This window comes from Pantherophis guttatus, chromosome 1 (assembly GCF_059756535.1).
Source record: "Pantherophis guttatus breed Tessera chromosome 1, ASM5975653v1, whole genome shotgun sequence".
Lineage (NCBI taxonomy): Eukaryota > Metazoa > Chordata > Lepidosauria > Squamata > Colubridae > Pantherophis > Pantherophis guttatus.
The window spans coordinates 329,426,172-329,442,946 of record NC_142063.1 but is presented as its reverse complement, the minus strand read 5'-3'; the positions used below and the strand labels follow the sequence as shown (position 1 = coordinate 329,442,946).

Below are 16,775 nucleotides of genomic sequence, written 5' to 3'. Positions count from 1 at the left end.
AAATTTGTTTTCAGCAGTGAAGAAAAAAGACAAATCTTATTGGGGATTTTGATTGGCTGGTTGTTATTTTTTTGTAAACTGCCAGAAACTATTGACTTGGATGGTTCTAGAAATTTGGTTATATGTATAAATAAAGAAAAACTTCCTGCTGAATGCCTTAGGACTTGTACGACCTTAACAATTGGTAACGGCATTTCCCTTTTTAACCTATCCATGTCTTTTTTTTAATGACAGGTCTCATTAAATTGAGAGTATGAATTCTATACAGGGTACCTTTCAATGTTTATTATCTGTAAGATGTTCCAGAAGCTTTTCCTGGGTGACAGGTAGAAGAGAAGTCCTTTAAATAATAAATAAAAATCTCAGGGATGTATTGAAATGCCATAGTCTGAGACATTTCTGTTCAATTTTACAATATTCAAACCAGACCACTCTTTCTAAAGTCTGTTGGCATACAAATGCCATAAATAAAATTAAAAATAAGTACTAGAGCTGCTCCTCAGCCTGAAACAACCTGCTCTGAACAATGATGTTGAGTCCACGCAGGCATATGGAGAAACATCTGCATTCACCAAAAATTAATTGCTTATGATTTTCTGAGAAAGGAGCTGAAGAAGGGGAGGGTGACCAACTAGGTTTAATGAGATAGCTACAAAAAATAATAATGGCAAAAATCATAAGGCGCACAACAGAGATGGGTTTAACAATTGCATTATGCTTTCTTCTTTCTGAAACCAAGAAAATTGCCTGGCCTCCTAACTTGGGTAAATATTTTTTGCACAATTTCTACTTGGAAAATCTCAGTCCCATGGTCACAGCCAGAAAGGAATTGTTGAAGAGACCCAGGGATAGTGAAGGCCAGGGAGCCAATGAACTTATGCTACTGATATGTGGTGCTAAAATGGCTAATTTTTGCTGGCAGCAGAAGGGAGGGGTAAGAGGGAGAATGTTGTGCCTCCCAGAACCCACCCCACAAGTCCTGAAAATTGACCATAATTAACAGAAAAACAGCGTTGGAAGGAACCTTGGAGGTCTTCTACTCCAATTCCCTGCTCAAGCAGGAGACCCTATTATCATTCCAGACAAATGGATCTGATGATATCATCAGCTGTGCCCCATCTGAGGTCATCATCAAAAAGTTCTCCAGAAGGTTGGAAGGCTGAACTTTAGAGTGTTATTTCCCTTCATGCTTTCCCTTCATGTCTCTGAATCTGCCTCTTGATGAGATCCCACTGGGGCAGCAGTAGGCCATGCACCCTATATCTTCTGCCACCATTATGCACCTCAATTCTGGCCCATCCAGAAGTTGGGCCCCGTTTCTCCTTTTCTACTGTTGCTTTCTTTCTCTGTGGGCGGCCGAAGGTGGGTGGTGTGAAAAAATTGGCTGATGCACATTGTTTGGCAGGGGAAACCTGCCAACTACAAGGGTTTTTAGTCATTGCTGTCAACAGCCCCCTTAAGCAGGGTTTCTGAACGTAATTTATAGTTATGGGGTCTTCCACATCCCCTTAGATCTCTCTCTATATATATACCTACAATGGCTCAAGAAGACTATTCTGTCACGTCTCTTTCTCCACCACTTTCTCCTTCCTCCCCCTTTCATTTCTAAGGCAGAATTACAGTGGGATTCAGAACAGTAGGCTGATTGCTATATCCCAAAGTCTGACTCAACAGGAAGCGTACCTCATTAAAATGGTGGGCACATTTGAATCGGAAATTAGCAACCAGCTGGGAGATCGGCAAACAGATCATTGAAGCACGCAACCTCTTGTTGGGCTGACTCAGTTGAGAGGCTACAAAGAGAACGGGTGACTGCTTAGATGCTGCAGAATTGGGGAAGAAAATGATGGCTTCTAAAAGATCGAAGTTATGTCTGGAGAGATGTTAGACTCACTTTTGAACCAAGTCTGATTTCAGGCCTTTTTCACAATGAAGCAAAATCTTTTTTTTTTAAATGCCCGTTCTACTCAAAGCCCAGCCAGCCAGAGGTGGGTTTCAACAGGTTCTGACCAGTTCTGGAGAACCAGTAGCTGGAATTTTGAGTAGTTTGGAGAACCGGTAGTAAAAATTCTGACTGGCCCTGCCCCCATCTATTCTCTGCCTCCCAAATCCCAGGAAATGATCGGGAGGAAATGAGGATTTTGCACTAACCTTCCCCTGGAGTGGGGTGGGAATGGAGAGTTTACAGTATCCTTCCCCTGCCACACCCACCAAGCAATGCCACGCCCACCAAGCCACACCCACAGAACCGGTAGTAAAAATTTTTGAAACCCACCACTGCAGCCAGTCATGCAAAAATAATCCAGAAATAAATGCAATAGCACAAAACAGTTCTGTGCAGCTTTCCACCTACCCATAGTGACAGCACTGTTTAATCTCCTATTAATACAGGTAATTAACTTTCAAAGTGTTACATCTCTCCTGGCAGATTTCGCATGAGTTCTGTCGGTGCATGTTGAAGAATTGCTTAGAAGTCCTCACCTCATATTTTGTCACCCTCTGAATAGCAGTCAGATTTGCAGGTTTGTGAGACCAGTTTTGTTACGTATTGAGTGTATATAGTTGTGTTAACCCTGCTAAAGTGAAACCATCCTTTAAATGACCCTCATTGTTAGCTCTAACTATTTTGGAGAGAAACTTTGAACATTTATATTTGGATGGGTTTTTCAAGCATTATAATTGGTTAAGACCTTGTGGGCCCGGAGTATAAATTACAGGCATTTACCTGCTGTTCCTCAGTTCGTTTTGAGTCAATAAATACTGCTATAGCTTTGCTGGTCTGGTTCTTGCCTTCTGAAGCCCACTACACAATAGTTTAGTCCTTTATTGAGACATGCACTACTGTTTGGCAATGTGATTGGCCACTTGAACAATTTACTTTAATTAACATTGGAGTCCTTGACCGAGTTCAAACACAGTATCCTATTGTGCTGCAGTCTATTCCATTGGGTTTTGATTTAGTGTGTTCTGTGGATGTCTTTGTTTGATACAACTTGAGAACCCAGGACCACAGGTGGATTGAGTATTGAGTGAGCAGCCCCATAGTTCTTTCAAAATCTGCTGCCAAATTGTAATTTCTGGTCTGATAGAAACTATTCAATGCATGGGAGATAAATTATATTAACTTCCTGTGGAACTAAGTAGCTTATTTGTTCAGGTGGCTCCCTGCGTTTTGCAAAGTTGGCATCTGTTTCATCCCAAAGCCATGAGCCCTGATACTTTGAATTGCAAAGTAATTATTGAAAAGTACCACTGTCCTCCTTTGACATTGCATCACTTCAGGTTTTGTGGGGGGGGGGGGCGGAGGGCGGGAGGATGGCTTGATCCAACTGCTTAACATTGCTCAGAGGATACAGGTACACCAAGCTACAGAAGAGAAGCCTCCCCAGACCAGTCTTGGCTTAGAGCCTCCTCACTAAAAAATCCTGATCAATGCTTCCTCAGTTTAGGCAGTGAGCAAAATTCCCATAGCAATCTTTGAAAGGAATATTTATTTAATGGAATGGAATGGAATGGAACGGAACGGAACGGAACGGAACGGAATAGAACAGAATAGAATAGAACAGAATAGAATAGAATAGAATAAGATGGAAGGGAGTTTGGAGGTCTTTTAGTCCAGCCCCCTGCTCAAGCAGGAGAACCTATACCATTCCAGATAAGTGACTGTCCAGTCTCTTCTTAAAAACCTCCAGTGATGAAGCACCCATAATTTCTGAAGGCAAACTGTTCCACTGGTTAATTGTCCTCACAGTTAGGAAGTTTCTCCTTAATTCCAGGTTGTTTCTCTCTTTGATTAGTTTTCAACCATTGTTTCTTGTCCTACCTTCTGGTGCTTTGGAGAATAATTTGACCTCCCTCTTCTTTGTGGCAGCCCCTCAAATATTGGAATACTGCTATCATGTCACCCCTAATTCTTCTTTTCTCTAGACTAGCCAAATCCAAATCCGGCAGCCATTCTTCATATGTTTTGGTCTCCAGGCCTTTAATCATCTTAGTTGTTCTTCTCTGAACTTTTCCAAAATCTCAATATCTTTTTTGTAGTGTGGTGAGCAAAATTGGCTGCAGTATTCCAGGTGTGATCTTACTAGGGCTTTATAAAATGGTACTAATACTGTACGTGATCTTGATTCTATGCCTCTGTTTATACAACCCAGGATTGTATTAGTGTTTTTTGGCTGCTGCTGCACATTGCTGGCTCATATTCAAGTGATCCTCTACTAGGACTCCAAGGTCCCTCTCACAGTTGCTGTTTTTGAGCCACGTCTCAATTTGGCTCTATTTGTACCCTGCTACCTATTTTCTATGAACATTTTTATGGTTATCTTTTAAAAATCATCTCCCTGGCCAATTTTTCTGCAGCTTGTGGTGCGTGGCACCAAGTTGGGCTGCTGTCTACAACCTCTATGGTCTTAGAAGTAAAAGAGAGCAAAGGCATGTTTTGTGTTGCCATTGTTTCCAATGGTGTATCTTTTTTTTTTTCATTTCAGACACAATCCTCTGTTCCATGTCTCTTAATCCCAATGCATTAAAACATTAATAGAGCAAATATCTCCAAGAAGATAAATTAGAATAAGTGATATAATTATTTCATAGTTTTAAACATCAAGCCAATTATCCTTTAAAAAATTATCAGTTTATTTATTTATTTATTTATTTATTTATTCAATTTATATGCCGCCCCTCTCCGAAGACCCAGGGCGGATCTTCAGATTAGTTTGCACTAATACTATAACGCAATTCATTAAGGAAGCTTTTACAAAAGAAATATAATAGTGAAATATATATTGCCTATACAGTTGTACATACTAAACAATGTAAACTTTCAAAAAACAAATTTAAAACAAACAGAAATTGGAAAAATACTGTCTAGTTTAATGAAAAGAAGGACTAGGGCTGATACGATAGCAGTGTTCCAATATCTAAGGGGCTGCCACAAAGAAGACGGGGTCAACCTATTCTCCAAGGCAGGATAAGAAGCAATGGGTGGGAACTAATCAAGGAGAGAAGCAACCTAGAACTAAGGAGAAATTTCCTGACAGTTAGAACAACTAATCAATGGAATAACTTGCCTCCAGAAGTTGTGAATGCTCCAACACTGGAAGTTTTTAAGAAGAGATTGGACAGCCATTTGTCTGAAATGGTATAAGGTCTCCTGTTTGAGCAGGGGGTCAGATTAAAAGACCTCCAAGGTCCCTTCCAATTCTGTAATTCTGTTCTGTCTGTTCGATACAGTGTTTAAGTCTCAAACAATTAGAAATGTATTGATTGATCCATGTCTAATCTCAGTCAGGATTGCACAAACACTAAATGTTTGGTAGACTGAGGCAAATTAATCTCCTAATCCTTCCTGTTGGAAGAAATATCCTTCTGGATTCAGTTCCAGGTGGGGAAAAAGACACTGGATTAATGGAAGTTGCTTGGAAAGGTTTATTGATGAACAGGATCACATGGCTTGAGATCCTGGGCAGAAAAGGAAAGGGATGCTGAGAGTCCCTGGGTTTTATACCCCCTCTGGCTTTGAACTTCCTGGGGCACAAGAAGAGTATCCTAACTGGTTGCTGTCAGAGGTCATAGCCAGCTTTTTAGGTTGTCTCTGTGTTAAGTTTGGTTGAATCTTGCTGGGTGATGATGTAATGAAAGGGCTTTGGGCAATTCCTACTATGGCTCTGCCTGAAGGAGGTAGATCTTTGTTATGTTGAATAGATTGGCCCAGGCCATAATGACCCATTGACAAAGGTGTGTGGGGCGGGGGGCGGGCTGAGATTCTGCCTCCCTTTTAGGGAAAATATCCTGCCCTGTTAATATTTTCTAAAATATCTCATTTTCCTAGGAGAGGGATGGGTGCTAACTTCCTACATTCCAAAGGCTAATCATCTCCCTTTAACCTTGAATAAACAACTTTCTAACTAGTTTATGGGTAAAATCTCTGCATTGCAGATTAAATGCAAATAAACATGTTGGAATGGTGGGTAAAATGTTAATGAAGCTTTTAAAAATGTCAAGAAAACTTAAAGAGAAACGAAGAAGCGAGGAGAAAAATCTAGGAAATGTACAAGGTTGATATTAAATTTAGTTTTCTTGTGGTTCAGGATGTCATGCAAACTCTAACTGTTTAGCTAATTCATGCTTCAACAAATTACACAAATGCTGAAAATGGGTTAATTCAGTAATTAGGCTGATTATGTTCTGTCAATGTATTCATGCATTTTTTCTAAATGCAAGAAATGCAAGTTTGAACTGACACAAGAAACCGTCATAATTTATTAATAGAATATGCCTCCAGCATTCTATTAATTATCTAAATATGATCAATTTAAATTCTGATCTAAAATATTAACAGCATTTCATATGCCTGGGAATATCATCAGCTCAGTTGTAGTACAAAAGCCAAGTTCTGGAAGCTATGTTCAATTGGAAAGATTTGGAACGCTTACCTATAGACCATATTTTAGAAAAATTGAGAGAATTCTTCTTTCCTTGTGAATTTCAGTTACTCTGCTTGTTCCATTCAGGGATGGATCCATTCCTCTGGATCATTTTCCCTCAGAATCACAGACCAACATAATCAGCCTCATTCCATTTTTTGTACTTATCCTTTTTGTCTTTCAGTTTATCAGAGAGATCTTGATGCAACCAAGCTAGTTTCTTCTTGGATTTCTTGTGTTTCTTTTTCAATGGTATCGTTTTAGACTGGTCTTTTATAATGATATTTTTCAGAGTTTCTCATACTTCTTGAGTTGTTTTTCCCTTTAGGATTTCTATCAATTTTTCTTAGGATCTCTCTCAGTTTGTTAAAATCAGCTCTTTTAAAGTTTAAGACACTGGTTGGATTATATTCTATTACTTGTGTTTGCATTATATTGAATTCCAATATGATGTGGTCACTCTCACCTAAGGTTCTGGAAACTTCAACTCCCTCTCTCACTTCTCTATTAGTAAGAATTGGGTCCAGTATAGCTTTTCCTCTAGTTCTCTCCTCTACCTTTTGGATGATAAAGTTGTCAGCTAAACTGATTAAGAATATGTTCGATCTCCCACTTGTTACAAAGTTTGTCTCCCAATTGATATCTGGGTAGTTAAAGTCTCCCATTATTACTGTAGTATGTTTCCTACATACATTTGTTAATTGGTTAGCAAAGAGTTCATCTATTTCTTCTGTTTGGTTGGCTGGCCTAAGCAATGTCATTTTCCCCCGTTTATATTGACCCATATGGATTCTAGGAGTTTTTTATTCTTGGTTTTGTGTATTTCTATAGAGAAGTATTGATCTTTTATATATAATGTAACTCCACCTTCTCTTTTGTTAGATCTGTTTTTTTGAATAGTTTATAATAAATGTTTTTAAAATAAAGTTAATGTTGGTGGTTTTAATAGATACAGTGTATGTAAACATTAATGATATATTAACGTTGTTTTTAGCTGCTGATTGAGAGCAGCCCAGAGTTTCATATCTGATGGGCAGCTATACAAATGTTTTGAATGAATGAATGTTCTTTGTTATGGTTATTGATCAAGCACAACTACTCTAAAAGTAAGAAGATCATTAACTCACTAACCCTTGTCAAATATAACAGACTGCAAAGCAAAAATGTATTGTCTGGAGGGAAATGGATGGATCTCTGTCAGAGAATGAATAATTTAAGTTTTTTTAAAAAAAGCCAAGTGCACGGAGAACTTTGTTATTAAATGGGTTATGAGGTGAAAGTAGATATCAGAAAGCTGTAAAATTGAGAATAAAAAATGATGGGCTGTAGTTTCAAAGTCTGCAGGACTGTAAGGGCAAAGTCAGGTTGCAGAAGGAATGGCCTCAGTTTCCCCTCCATGATTGCTATGAGAAGCACATTAAAGTAGACTAAGGATGAAGCTGTTGTTTCTATTTATAATTGGATAGAATTTGATGTACATTAATTTCATATAGGGCTGGTCTTAGAGTCATGGACTGACAAGACACAAAACCATCCTTATGTTAAGAAATTTGTTGTATTTGGCTTTCCTTAACTAACCCTTCCTTTTGCAAAAGCAGGAGCTAACCAAGAAGAAATAAATGCTGAGCAGAGTTTATAGAGTATAGCAGGGGTGAAATGCTCCCGGTTCGGACCGGCTCGGGCGAGTAGGTAGTGATGGCAGCGGGCAGTTCAGAGAACCAGTAGCAAAAATCCCTGCCCCTACCCCCCATGCCCAGCTGAGCCGCGCGATCATCAGAGCCTTTTTTTCCTTTTAAATGGCTCTGACGAGCCAAGCTCTGACGATCCCAGCTAATTAGCAGGCAGCTCAGCTTGGATTGTCAGACCCATTTAAAAGAAAAAAAGTTTCTTTTTTTTCTCCCCCCCCACCCCAGCCTCCAGCTTGCTTACCTTAGCTGCTGGTCGCAACGCCTGCCGCTTGCTGTAATACCTGCAATCCATTGCATCAGCAAGCAACTGAATCTCCCTGCCTGCACTCAAGCTCATCGGTGAGCAGCTCTATCTGCAACTTTAAGACTTGTGGACTTCAACTCCCAGCAAAGCTGGCTGAGGAATTCTGGGAGTTGAATTCCACAAGTCTTAAAGTTGCCAAGGTTGAAGACCCCTGTTCTATAGGGTAAGTTTTTTTCCCCTTTTGGGAGCTTTTAAAAAAATAGTTAATTGGGGTTTTTTTTAGTTGTTCTTTTTTTAGACCTAGCCATTTAAAGTTTAGGAAGTTTTAAATTTAGCTGCTTTTATATAAAAATAAAAATAAATTAAAATAAAATAATATTTGTGCAGCTTTCTGAGATTTAGTGTGTTTCTGTAGTGTTTCACTCTAACTACATAAACACACAAAATCTCACAAAGCTGTATGTGGAATTTTGTGTGGGTAAAGTGTGAAAGTTGTTTTTTTGGGGGGGCTTTTTGTGGCTGTGTGAGGTTCCTGCTTGTTGCGGGGCCATTTTGGGTCTAGCACAGCTGCTTTTACATTGTGGGTGAGCCAGTTGTGTTGTGTTGTGTTTTGTATGTTAAAAAAGGGCAAAGAAGTGACATTGACTTGGCCACACCCATCCAGTCACTGTACCACCAAGCCCCGCCCACTAATTAAGCCACGCCCACAGAACCGGTAGCAAAAAATTTTAGATTTCACCCCTGGAGTAAAGGTAGAGGCCATAGTTGGGATTGATAACACAGTTGTTAAGTGAAGCAGTTAATAAGTGAAACCACCACTGTAGTTAACGATCTTACTTCAGCTTTCCTTTGCTTTACAGGGAGGACTGATCGCAAGGTTATTTTTTCACTCTTGTAATAACTCTGAACAGTCACTAAATGAGGACTACCTGTTGGACAGGTGAGTCTCAGTCAATCCATAGTCAAATAAAGTTTTAATTACAAGTTTAAGAACTTAAAGGAGGGGGAAGAATAAACAACAAAATGATTATTTTGATTTTAGAAAGTTAAAAATGGCTTAAGGCTCCAAATGAATTTGAAATAAGATTTTGGAATGAATCATGCAGAATTCTTCCCATGGAGATTCTTTTGATTTTTGTTTAAAAAAATATAAGATTTGAAAAATTGGACAGCAGCGGGAACTAAAGTTTATAATTAGAAGAGAGGAACACATAAACTTGAATTACCATTGAATAGAATAGAATAGAATAGAATAGAATAGAATAGAATAGAATAGAATAGAATAGAATAGAATAGAATAGAATAGAATAGGAAAAATGGACTCAAAGGTTCATACTAATAGTGTCAACAGAAACAGTTGCCTCTATGGAAGCCCTGCCTAAAAATATTATGGAAGAAGAACAAGTTTTACCTGGCAAGATTGAGAACTGCTGAAAGTGGATTAACAAATGACAGGCTATGAGAATGACATGGGAAAAGATGTTACACTAGCTATACAACAGGAACTGGCTGATGTTTTAATCATTAAAAGGGATATTCAAATGATAAACCAAGAAAGTGAACTGGATAATTTGCTATATGGGATTTATAAAAAAATGCTTGTTAAACTTTTGAAGAACCTTTTTTTGAAGTTAGGATGATGGAAGTTTGGTCGCGATAGTAACAGTATTATTATTTTTTTGCCTTTTTCTTTTCAGTGACAGCAGAAGAAGTGACTTTACCAGAAGTCCCCATTCATTCTCAAACTGCTTTTGTGGGACTGAGAAACAGAAACAGCAGGGGCATGAAATTACCTCTGTATTTTGTTCTAAAATTGTGTGAATGGAAATGCCTTTGGTATATTTTGTAAAGTCCAGCAGGGTTCAAAATCTGCAAGATGACAGCACCTTTGGACTTTGATTTTGAAGCCACACCTGCCATGTTGCAGATTTGCAAATTACACTCCTGTTTGCAAATAAATATTATCTAAGCCAGTGGGTCTTAAACGTTTTGCTGTCAGCACCTCTTCCAACTTTAAAAATGGTGGAGGACCCACAAAGCTTTGGTTTATGTGGTTTATATCTATTGATAAGTACTGTATTAGAAATTAAATCTGAGAAGTGTTAAAATATTTATTCCTTAGACTTTGCAGATCTCCTGAAAGGATCTCAGGTGTTCCCAGACCACACTTTGAGAATCACTGATATAGGCTTATTATGTTGTTAATGATTAAAATTAAACTTTATTGGCAATGTACGTGTCAGGTTTCGAGGTCGTCTCAAATAAATTGCATTTCAAACAAAGTCTTTGATGAAAAACTCCCATTTATTAAGCACAACATTCTAACTCCGACTCCATCGTAGCCAACACTGACTTCCAGACCCAAAACCCTCCCTTTCCGTTTCCCACTCCTCTGCACTCATTGGCCATCTTCCAAGTCACTCTACCCCTAATCTACTGCTCCAGCTCAAAGGAATTTCCCCCCTCCCATCCCATCTCCTAGGGGATATTATCTCCAGGGAAAATAAGTAGGTGAAAAGTCAAACGTCCCTTTCCAGATGCCTCCGCTTCTCCTTCTTATGTCAGCACTAGAGTAAATGCAGCTTGAAGTGCTGACAGTACAATTACTGGTTATAATCCTTTAATAAAGGGTGATGAATGATGATTTTGAATATATGTTTCAGAACTGAGAATTTACAGAGGACAGTTTGAAGCATCTTGCTTTACTAAGTCTCCATCCCCACTTTCAAACTAATTGCTGTAGCATCTATTCCTACTGCTGTTGGTTCCTTAGCTCTATTTCAGCAAGATGTACAAAATCCTTCTTACTGATGCTTTGACCTCTTTCTTGAGTCGTCTTTTAAGTTACCAGACTCTTCAAGGAACAGAACACATTAGAAAGTCTTCCTGCCAATGGCGGTAACCATCGAGTCTTCTCCAGATGGAGCTAGATTGTCTCATACTAACATCTATAATGTCAACTCGATAGTCACAGGAAATTGTAGAAAAAAGAAAATTAGAAAAAAATGGATAGGATAAAAACTTCATAAAGTTTGTATGCATATATAATAGGGAGCAAAAATACTTTTTTCTCAATTAAGCTGGCTGGAAAATGTAGGATTCTTAAAAGATTCCATACCCAAATAAGTCAAATGCAACATATTCAATTTTTCATGAATTGCTCATATTTGCATATACAAATGTGTGCATATGCAAATTTGCATGTACAAATGTGCCTTCTTTTGGACTCTTCTTGAAAGACTGTATAGTAAATATTTCTTCACTGCCACCGTGAAGTAGGGGGACATGAAAGGAGACTCCTCGAAGGTTGCATTACAGATAGCCTTCAAACTACACAACCACAATTTAGCCCAAAATTTCTATTGCTAAGTGAGGCTGTTGTTAAATGAGTTTTGCCCCATTTCACAACCTTTCCTGCCACAGTTGTTAAGTGAATCACTGCAGTTGTTAAGTTAGTAACTTGGTTGTTAGGTGAATCTGGCTTCCTCATTGACTTTGCTTGTCAGAAGGTGGCAAAAGGACCTTAGGACACAGCAACGGTCATAAATATGAGTCAGTTGCCAAGCGTCTGAATTTTGATCACGTGACCATGGGGATGCTGCAATGTTTATAAGTGTGAAAAATGGTCATAAGTCACTTTTTTCAGTGTTGTTGTGTGGGAAAGGAGAAAGGAGTTTTGCTTTTACAGAAATTGTAGAACAGGGGTGTCAAACTTGTGACGACATGAAAATCAAGGTGTTGGTCATTACCTTTAAAGCCCTACATGGTTCAGGGCCAGGCTATCTTCAAGATTGCCTTCTACTACATAGCTCCCAGCGACCGGTAAGATCCCACAGAGTCGATCTCCTCCGGGTCCTGTCAGCTAAACAATGCCGGCTGGCGGGCCCGTGGGGGAGGGCCTTCTCTGTGGCTGCTCCGGCTCTCTGGAACCAATTACGTCCTGAGGTCCGGACTGCCCCCATCCTATTGGCCTTCCGCAAAGCAGTGAAGACCTGGCTCTTCCGGCAGGCCTGGGGCCGTTGATCTCATTATAATGATCTTGCGAGACCCGGCCGCGAATTGGAGTGCATGCGTTTTAACGTTTTTAAAGTTTTTAATGTTTTAATGTTTTTCTTTTTAACATTTTTTATGGGATTGTTCGCATTGTTTTAATCTTTGTTGTAAGCCGCCCAGAGTCTCTTGGGAGTTGGGCGGCATAGAAATGCAACAAAATAAATAAAATAAATAAATAAATGTGACATATCACAACTTTTTTCCCTTCGCTAAACTGGGGATAGGCGTGGCCAGCACACGACACATCCAGCCGCGAGTTTGACACCCCTGTTGTAGAAGGACTACAAAAAGGACTACCCTAGAAACTAATAGTTAATAGAGATAAATTGTAAATAACGGGCAGTGGAAAATGTATTCATTTGAGGCGCCTCGCATAGATTGTGACGACCTGAGTACTCCGCCAATGAGGAAAAGGTGGGAGGCAAACCTGCGACGATGATAGGGAATATAAAGAAAGTATATTGATGGCTTAAGTGTCCACTGTACTTGTGTGTATGCGCAGTGAACCCTCTTTGCAAAGTAGTAAATAAAATTACCATTGTTTTCTTATTTAAGTTTGGATTTGCAATCATTTTAAACTAGACAACGAACCCCACATATTGTAACTTTGAAACATCTCTAAACAAACCGTGATAAGTTGAGGAGTACCAGTGGTGGGTTTCTACTGGTTTGCCCCAGGGGTGAAATCTAATTTTTTTTACTACCGGTTCTGTGGGCGTGGCTTAATTAGTGGGCATGGCTTGGTGGTAAGGTGACTGGGTGGGCGTGGCCAAGTCAATGTCACTTCTTTGCCCTTTTTTAACCTACAAATCACAATACAACACAACTGGCTCACCCACAATGTAAAAGCAGCTGTGCTAGACCCAAAATGGGTCTAACCCCCCCCCAATTAACTATTTTTTTTTAAGCTCCCAAAGAGGAAAAAAACTTACCCAATACAACAGGGGTCTCCAACCTTGGCAACTTTAAGACTTGTGGACTTCAACGCCCAGAATTCCTCAGCCAGCTTTGCTGGGAGTTGAAGTCCACAAGTCTTAAAGTTGCAGATAGAGCTGCTCACCAATGAGCTTGATTGCAGGCAGGAAGATTCAGTTGCTTGCTGATGCAATAGATTGCAGGTATTACAGTGTTGCGACCAGCAGCTAAGGTAGGCAAGCTGGAGGCGGGGGGGGGGGCGCGGGAGGGGGGGAGAAAAAAAGGAACTTTTTTTCTTTTACATGGCTCTGGCAATCCAAGCTGAGTTGCCTGATTAGCAACTCGTCAGAGCCATTTAAAAGGAAAAAAAGGCTCTGATGGTCGCGCGGCTCAGCTGGGCATGGGGGGCGGGGACAGGGATTTTTGCTACCAGTTCTCTGAACTGCCCGCTGCCATCGTTACCTACTCGCCCGAGCATTTCACTCCTGGTTTGCCCCCATTCAGACGAATCAGTAGTGGCAGCGGCGGGAGGCTCCGCCCACTCACCTGGATGTCATCACAGACGTGCCACGCACTCCCGATTCTGAACCTGTAGCGAAGGTAAGTGGAACCCACTACTGAGGATAACCTTTAATTTTGGCAATTGGGCATCCCCTGGACCACGGTGTTGTCACTGGCAAATCCTTTCAATCCAGATGCACCCTTTGGTCAGCTTTGTAGGTGCTTCTGACACAAATACAGACCCGTGAAGTATATGTTCTCATTTTGGGATTGATGGATGTGGCTATCCTTGGAAAAATTAGCACATGGCTTAAAGAAAAAGGAGACACAGTGAAGTGGCTGTACTGATAGCACCTACAGGAGACTGACAATCATAGCTGTGAGTTAATTCTGAGGAAATGCATAGGAAAGAAGTGGTGGTCCCCAACGAGTCCCTGGTGATTTCAGACATTCTCCCTCTCCATCTCTCTCTCTCTCCCCCTCTCCCTCTCTCTCCCTCCCTCCTATCCTCTCCCTCTCCCCCTCTCTCTCCCCCTCCCTCTCCCTCCCTCTCTCTCTCCCTCTCTTCTTCTGTGTGAAATTGGATAAACTGACATTTTTACTGCTGCTATCACTATTCAAGTTGCAAGAAACAAATGCCAGCACTGTACTAGATCAGATGTGCTGCAGCAAAGTGGGACAAGTTATAGCAGTGTTTCCCAACCTTGGCCATTAGAAGATGTGTGAAGTTCAACTTCCAGAATTCCTCAGCCAGGCAGAGAAATTCTGGGAGTTGAACTCCACACTGTTGTGACCTAGGCTTACTGAGTCATTACAAGACACAATTAGTCCCAGATAAACCTATTTTATTGTAACAGCTGAGAATTACGTTCATTCCCAGCTGAGTCCCAATTAGTTGCAAAACAAGTCCTTCGGAAGAAGTCCTTCGGGATAATCACCAACCTTTATCTTCTTTGATAGACCCTGCCAAAGGCCTTACTTGGCAAAGCCTCACAAAGTTCAGAAACAAACAAGAGATGCCAAGTGGAAACAGAGTTAGCAACATTGCTTTCCTGCAAAAAGGCCCAAGTGCCTTTGTTTCTCTTCTAAGCCTTATGGGAGGGGCCAATCATCTCCTGGCCTTACTCCCAAGTTGTCCCTTTTGCTTTAGCTGCTCTTGCCTTCTGGCAGCTCTGCGCATGTGTGCACTAGGAGCAGGCTCCTCCTGTTCCTCTGCCTCTCTGCTGTCCGACTCTGGGGGCTCCGGAGTCCATGCATCACTCCCAGATGGCCCTGGCCCCATCTCTGCCTCTGATGTAGAGCTCTCGTCCAGGCTTTCCCTTAAGCTCCAGGACTGGCCTATGTTCCTCCCCAGCCTCCTCACTGTCCGACTCTGCTGCCAGCTCTGCAGGCTGCTGGCAGACCACAACACACACATCTTCAAGTGGCCAAGGTTGGGGAACACTGAGCTATAGTAAGCTTCGCAGTGACATCACCCTGTCAGCTCCTTCTTTACACGCCAGTGTCATATGATGCAGCATTAGCAGGGCTTCCATAGTGGCATCACTGCGCAAGCTCAAACACTGCAAAAGCACATTTTGTTCCTTTCTTACTGGCCAAAAACAGACCTGGCAGTTGAGCAGGCTTGTTTTCTATTGGCAATTGCAAATTATTGGCTGAAAACAGACTGGCTGTAGCCCGCTACTGGTAGCTGTTTTTTGCCAGCAAAGAATAATTAAATCACCCTTTTTATAGCTTTTGACACCTTAAGCTTCTTTTTCTGGGAATCATGTTAGGTCAATTGACTTCTATACTGCAGACATTCCTATTAGATGCCGGGCGAAATGGAGTGATTGCATCCAAGGGAGGAGTAGATTACCGTCAAATCCCACAAGGATACATTGGATTTATATTGTGCTGATTTCTGCAATCATTTTTCCCAATGCCATACTCTACAAGTAGTCCTCGACTTACAACAGATCATGTAGTGACCATTCAAAGTTACAACGGCACTGGAAAAAGTGACTTATGGCCACTTTTCACACTTATGACTGTTGCAGTATCCCCATGGTCACATGATCCAAATTTAGATGCTTGGCAACTGACTCGTATTTATGACCGTTGCTGTGTCCCAGGGTCATGTGATCCCCTTTTGTGACCTTCTGATCGGCAAAGTCAATGGGGAAGCCAGATTCACTTAACAACCATGTTACTAACTTAACAATTGCAGTGATTCACTTAACAATTGTGGCAAGAAAGATTGTAAAATGGAGCAAAACTCACTTAACAACTGGCTTAGCAGCAGAAATGTTGGGCTCAACTGTGGCTGTAAGTCGAGGACTACCTATAATTCTTATTAATCTTAACTAAAGATCAGTGGTGGGTTTCTACTGGTTCGCCCTGGTTTGTGCGAACCGGTAGCGGCAGTGGGATGCTCCGCCCACTCGCTTGGATGTCATCACAGACAGTCTGCACATGCGCAGAAGTTGTGAACCGGTAGAAGTTGTGAACCGAAGGTAAGTGGATCCCACCACTGCTAAAGATGAAGGAATACTGCAGCCCAAGACATGAATCCACGTGTGCAGTCTAACTGATTCATAATTCCCATAAACCTCCAAGAGGAGTTTATTGATGGAAGGATCAGTTGGCTGGGAAATTCTGGAAGTTGATGTCCACATATCTTAAAGTTGCCAAAGTTGAGAAACACCAAAGTAGTTTTTTTTTTTTAAAGGAACTTTTCAAATAAAGATGATACATTTGGCTGACCATTATTGGAAACAGGATACTGATGTTGTTTTGCTTCACCATCCATATCAGGAACACCCAGCCCAGTTGATGCTGCGGCTTGCACTCATGTTGCATCGAAGGAAGAGAAAGTCCTGTCCTTTGCTTCACCTTCATGCTAACCCACACAGCTTCCAGGGTGAATTAAGGGTTTCCGATGCAATGGCACCAGTCACAGGCTGCGGT

The 16,775-nt window shown here is 40.9% G+C and overlaps 1 long non-coding RNA gene across 1 annotated transcript; it reads left to right on the top strand.

Moving 5' to 3' along the window:
• The first annotated feature begins 2,432 nt into the window (after window positions 1-2,432).
• Window positions 2,433-11,793, top strand: LOC117667501 (uncharacterized). The gene is made up of 3 exons (XR_004592055.3): window positions 2,433-2,522; window positions 9,218-9,297; window positions 10,055-11,793. It is a non-coding gene; the product is annotated as an uncharacterized LOC117667501 (long non-coding RNA).
• The last annotated feature ends 4,982 nt before the right edge of the window (window positions 11,794-16,775 follow it).